We start from the raw sequence: 6,435 nt of genomic DNA, 5'->3' as shown, positions 1-6,435 counted from the left end.
CATAGTGGTTGCACCATTTTACACTCCCACCAATACTGAATAAGGGTTCCAGTTTCTCCACAACCTCACCAGCATTTGGTTTTGCTATTCTTACTGGGGTCAGATGATATCTCATAGTTGTTTTGATTTGCATCTCTCTTAGAGCTAGGGATTTTGAACATTTCTTCATGTGTTTGTTTGCCATCTAAATGTCTTTGGTGACGTGTCTGTTCATATCCTGTGCCCATTTTCCAATTGATTATTTACCTTGATCTTGTTGTGGTGCTTTCTCTCCATTTCTTAATGAAGGCTCCAGAAGATGAGAGACACCTCAGTCATGAGTAGGATAGTGCTTAGTGTAGAGGGGCTGTTCAAGAAACATTTGTTATCAGCTATGAGAAGAAGGGAACTAGGGCCAAAAGTATGGGAGTATCTGGAACCAGTGCTGGTTTGGCTGTCATGATGAAGGAGAGGACATCCCCTCTTCCTAAAAAGGGGGTTTATGAGATGGCATCTGCCTCAAATATGGCCATCAGAAAAAAAATGTACTCAGAAAGAATACTTCTTTATGCAGTTTTAAAATGATATTTGCTTTTCTAGCAGTATGAACTTAATTAGTTCACTTGGCTCTATGATGATAATGAGTGAAAAAATAATTAAGGATAAAACCCAATTAGCATAGTAATCATTGTTTATCTTGTGATGGAAGTAATCATCTCAGTCTTACCCTCAGCATAGCATCTTTTCTTGTCTTGTTGGGGTGAGTGCATGTGTGTGTGTGTATGTTTATGGAGGGGATTGTTCTATTTTCCTGGAGCAGTTTAATAAGTATATAAAAAGTGGAGCGAGGAGGATGAATCCAAATTGCTTTTGCAGAGCAGAATGTCTCAACCTCTGTCCTACCCAAGTTTTTGATCAGGTAGTATCTTGTTGTGGGAGTCCGTCTTGTGCATCCCTGGCCTCCACTCATGAGATGGCCAGTAGCACATTCCTAAATATGACAATAGAGAACTGTCTTGAGACATTTCCAGATGTCCCCTGCTGGCCTTATTTCGAACAACTGATGTAGAATATTAGGGAAGGGACTGGGCTTGATGGTTCTGTAGAGTTGCCACATTGTTTCCACTCACCCCAGCCATCCTGATTCTTGATTCTCCTCACTGACATCACTTGATGTTCTTCTTTAAAAGGTGAGATTTGCACTTCAAGGGTAGGAATTTTGAGCCAAAGGAAGCAGAGAACATTAGCCCCCACACTTGCAGATGGAAGTGACTTAAAATTGCATGTCTCCCAGCCCAGCTGGTCACCTGGGTGTCTGCAGTCTGTGCTTCGCCCGGGCACCTGTGTGGCTTCTTCAGCACTTGTGTGCTTCAGCTCTGTGAGGGAACACATTTCTGCAGTCCCTTTAGACTCCATGTTCCGAGGCGCCGAGCCCCGAAAGAAGTTAGAGGTGTGTCTATGTTGCCATCTTTGGAAACAGTCAGATATCTTTGTATTCTGCTGAAAAAAATGCAGTATTCTTTTCATCTCTTAAATAACTTTCTTAAGCAGTTTTTGGGTTTATTCTAGCAGCCAGTGCATTAGCTTTTCGCACACGCTATTTCATAGTTTCCTTTCCACATTTAAATACTCACGGCTGTGAAGCCCATTATATAGCAACTCCATCTCTGTATCATTGCCATCTCGTAGGTCCCAACACAGAGCCACCCTCCTTCAGGCTCCCCAGAAGGTGAATCATATGGGAGCAGAATCTGCTTGTCTTTCCCCCATAAAACGACTGCTGGATTTGAACTGCCAGAGTATATCAGCCTTAGGTGTAGTGGCTGCAACTCTTAAAGGCCAAGCCATCAGAGTTCCTTGTATTGCAGTTATACATTGTTGTTCTTAGGCATCACTGAGCACACTATGCTCGTAATCATTCTATGAACAGCAGATCTGAACTTTGCCCTATCTTGCCTCGTCACAATCTCTGTCATGTTCAAGCCCTTTGTTGCAGTTACCATATCTGTCCATCTTGTTGAGGGTCTTTCTTTTGCAGACCCTATCTTTGCTAACGTGATATCTTATTCCAAAAACTGGCCTCTCTTGACAACATGCCCAAAGTATGTGAGATGAAGTTTTACCTCCTTGCCTCTAAGGAGCATTTTGGTCCAACACTTAGTCCAACACAGATTTGTTTGTTCTTTTGACACTTCATGGACCAGTCAGTACTCTTCTCTGATACCCTAATTCAAAAGCATCAATTCTTCATTGTTCTTCCTTATTCCTTGTCCAATGCAGTTGCATAGGACTGAAAAAACGGAAGTTTCCAAGGCTGTGAATCTGTACAGAAGTAGATTGCCACCTCTTTTCACCATGGAATGGCTGGTGGAGCCAAATCACTGATCCTTTGATCAGCAGCTCGGTATTTTCACCACCACACTGGAAGGGCTCTGCAGCAGCCATACAAAGTAGGTTAACCTCCATCCTCCTCTTAATGAGGAGATTGAGTCTGGCAGAGGTGAAGGGACATGTACAAAGCCACGTGGAGTTCAAATCCAGCTTCTATCAAGATGCCAAACCCCTAGGCTCTTCCGAGTCACTATCAGACATGAGTGGAGATTAATGAATGAGTAGAGAGAATATAAAATATTTATCTTCCTCTGTGGGCAAAGTGCTGTTGTTGTTGTTATGTGCCATCGAGTCACTTGTGACTCAGCGACAACTATGTACAACAGCCCTAAACTCTGCTCTGTCCTGTGCCAATTGCACTGTCTCCAATACACCCATCCAGATTACTCCAGTCATTGATTCAATCCACCTCATAGAGGGCCTTCCCCTCCTGCACTGTCTCTCCACCCTCCCAAGCATGATGTCCTTCGCCAAGGACTGGTCCCTCCTTACAACGTGTCCAAAGTATGTTAGATGGAGCCTCAGAATCCTTTCCTCCAAGGAGCCACCCGGTTTGACCCTCTCCAGAATGAATTTGTTTGTTTTCTTAGCAGTCGATGGTACTCTCAATACTCTTCTCCAGCACCACAGCTCAAAGGCATCAATTTTCCTTCTATCCTCCTTGGTCATTGTCCAACTCTCTGATGCATAAAAGCACAGTTAGGAATGCAAAAAAAAAGCAAACTAAGGATTCATACACTACCTACAGGGGAAACCATCTTTCCCCAAAAGGAGCTTATACCAAGTGAAGATATGCATGTCTGAAAGGATAGCTAAAAGAGGAAAAGTTAGGTAGTAAGATGTGGTGAGGATCGTTTTGTGGGTGGAATATTCTAGGAGACTTCCCCAAAGTTTCCACCTAACAATGGCTCTTCACAGGAGCAGGCAATAAGGGAGATGATGTTGGTTTGCAAGCTTTCTTGCAAAAGTAGACCCTTGCCTGCCTTTTCGGTGTCAGTTCACTTGAGGTTCATTTCTAAAAGCCACTGTGAATCAGTAACAATATATAACAATGGATTTGAGTTTAACATCTTCAGACATAAAAAATCGTAATAGTTCACATATGTGCAAGTCATTGTTTTTTGGTCTGCAGACAGACAGAGCTTGGGGGTATTTGGTTGGGAAGACCCCTGAAAAGAACTGCTACTTGTATTTTGAGAATGCCTAAACATTTCTCATGTGTTAGGGTAGTTTTTAGAGGAAGTAGAAAGCAAAGGCTAAGTAAAATAGCCAAGAAATAGCAACAGTCTACCTTAGATATTGTTAGAGAAGTCATTACTTAGTAATATCCAGTTAGACCTAAGAAAGAAGTACTTCAAGGCTCTGTGGTCTCATTGTTCATTCATATAGTCTTTTATTTGTTACATATTTACTGGACACTTTGTGTTTGTCATGCTCTGTTCTAGCTCTAAATGCTGATTTTTTTTTAAATAAATAAATCTACAGACCAAACGTTCCTGAAAGTCATTAGCAAGATAAATACATTCTCTCTCTCTTTTTCTCTCTGTGTGTTTTGTGTTGTGGTTAGCTGCTGTTGAGACATCTCTGACTTGTGTGTAACAGAATGAAACATTACTTGGTCCTGCACCATCTTCACAATGACTGACCTGATTGAGTCTGTCATTGTGGCTGTTGTGCCAATTGACCTTGTGCTTCCCCAAACATGTTGTCCTCTGATGATTGGTCCCTCTTGATAAGTGTCCCAAACTACCCAATCAGGCAATACTTTGCTATGACCTATAAGGATCTCATTGGTTAAATTTTTTTTTAAACTAGATTAGCAAGCCTTTCTTCCTAGTTTGACTTAGGATGGAAATGTTGCTGAAACCTGTCTATCCTGGGTGAAACTGCTATTGTTGTTATGTACCATCAAGTTGTTTGCAACCCAATGTACAACGAACCTTGTCCTGTCCTGAGCCAGTGTCACTAATTCCGACACACCAACCCCCACTGCTACAGTCACTGTATCTGTCCATCTTATCAGGGATCTTCTTCTCCTGTGCTGGCCCTTCACCCTTCCAAGCATGATGTCCTTCTCCAAGAACCAGTCTCTCCTGCTCACATGCCCAAAGTATGTGAGATAGATCTTCAAAATCCTAGCCTCCACAGAGAGATTTGGTTTTACCCTCTCTAAGACAAACCTATATGTTTTCTTGGCAGTCCATGGTGTGTTCAACACTCTTCTCCAGCATCGCAGTATGAAGGCATCAGTTCTTCGTCTGTCATCCTTAGTAATTGTCCAGCTCTCTAATGCATATCAAGTAATTGCAAAGACCATGGCCTGGGTTAGTCACACCTTAGTCTCTAGACTGACGTTGCTTTTCAGCACTCTGGAGAGGTCCATGACAGCAGATTTTCCAAATGCAATTCATCTTTTGATTCCTGACTGCTGGTGTTAAGAATGTTGATTGTGGAGTCCAGCAAGCTGTAACTATTAACAACCTCAGTCTCATCTCCATCTATCATGGTGCTGCCAATTAGCCCAGTGATGAGAATCTTTATTTTCTTATTGTTAAGTTTCAATCCATATTGAAGACTACAGTCCTTGACTTTCTGCAGCAAGTGCTTCAGATCTTCTCCAGTTTCAGCAAGCAAGGTTGTGTCATCTGCCTAACATAGGTTGTTGATGAGTCTACCTCCAATCCTGATGCCACATTCCTCCTTATAAAGCTCTGCTTCTCGAATTATGTGCTCTGCATATGGATTGAAAAGGTATGGAGACAGGATGCATTCCTGATGCACTCCTTTCCTGATTTTCAACCATGCAGTGTTTCCCTGCTGTGTTCTGAGGACTGCTTCCTGGTCCAAGTATAGGTTTCACATAAGCACAATTAGCTGTTCTGAGATTCCCATTTTCCTCAAGGTTAGCCACAATTTGTTGTAATCTACACGGTCAAATGCCTTTGCATAGTCAATGAAACACAGACGTTCCTCTGGTACTCTCTGCTTTCTGCCAAGGTCCATCTGACATTGGCAGTTATGTCTCTAGTGCCACGGCCTCTTCTAAAACTAGTTTGTATTTCTGGTAGTTCTCAGTTAATGTATTGCTTCAGTCATTTGTGGATAATGTTCTGTAGGATTTTGCTAAGTGTGTGATAATATCTCAATGGCATAGCTTCCAGAATCATAGACGCATGTAAGCCACCACAGTACAAAAAACTAACGAACAGGTGTTGGGTATGTGTGTGTTTATAGATATAGACATATCCACACATGCGTACACATAAACACATGCATCCAAAGAAGAAAGAAAGGAATGAGCCCATGATTGAATAGAAACCAAAACAAAATCCAAATCCACTGCTTTTGACTCTATCCTGACTCTCAGAGACCCTAAAGGACAGAGTAGAACAACCTCTCAGGGTTTCCAAGACTGAATCTTCACAGATGCAAACAGCCTCATCATTCTCCAATGGAACACAGTGGGTTCGAACTGCTGATCTCTTGGTTAGCCCAGCACTTTTTTTTACTATTAAATTTTATTAATTTTAATTAACATTTACAGAGATTTTGGGTTTCCATTCATTCATTGTTGCACTATTTTCTCAACCCTCCCCCCCAGTTCATTCCTCTTTCCCCCCCACCCTTGAAAGTCTGTTTTAATTGTCCCATTGCCACAGTGCTTGTCAAAGCCAGTTCTGATTAATCTCCTATGTCAGTGTGTCCCTTGCCATTCCCTGTCACTCCTCCCTGAGAGAGACTTCACCCTGATTCATAGGGAAAAGGGGATGGCGTATTCTTGTAGCTACTTCCTGCTGAAAAAGGACGCTGTAGGTTTCAGGGTGAAGATCTTCACTCACTACTCTAAAGGGGTCCTTTGGCAGTAGGAAACACATAGACTATTGTGGAGATTGATTTTGGAATTTAGATGCAAGCCCAGCACTTTTAACCACTGTACCACCAGACCTCCTCAGAAGTACTGAAAGGGAGTACAAAATGTTAGGTTGTGTGGGTGGGCTCCAAAGACTTTGTTGAAGAAATTACTCAAGAAGGGAGGGTCTAAAGAAAGTAAGAGAGTGACTAGCA

Source organism: Elephantulus edwardii, unplaced genomic scaffold (genome assembly GCF_000299155.1).
Source record: "Elephantulus edwardii isolate Elephantulus edwardi_28Jun2011 unplaced genomic scaffold, EleEdw1.0 scaffold00057, whole genome shotgun sequence".
In the NCBI taxonomy this organism is placed as follows: domain Eukaryota; kingdom Metazoa; phylum Chordata; class Mammalia; order Macroscelidea; family Macroscelididae; genus Elephantulus; species Elephantulus edwardii.
Note: the sequence above shows the minus strand (reverse complement) of the source record.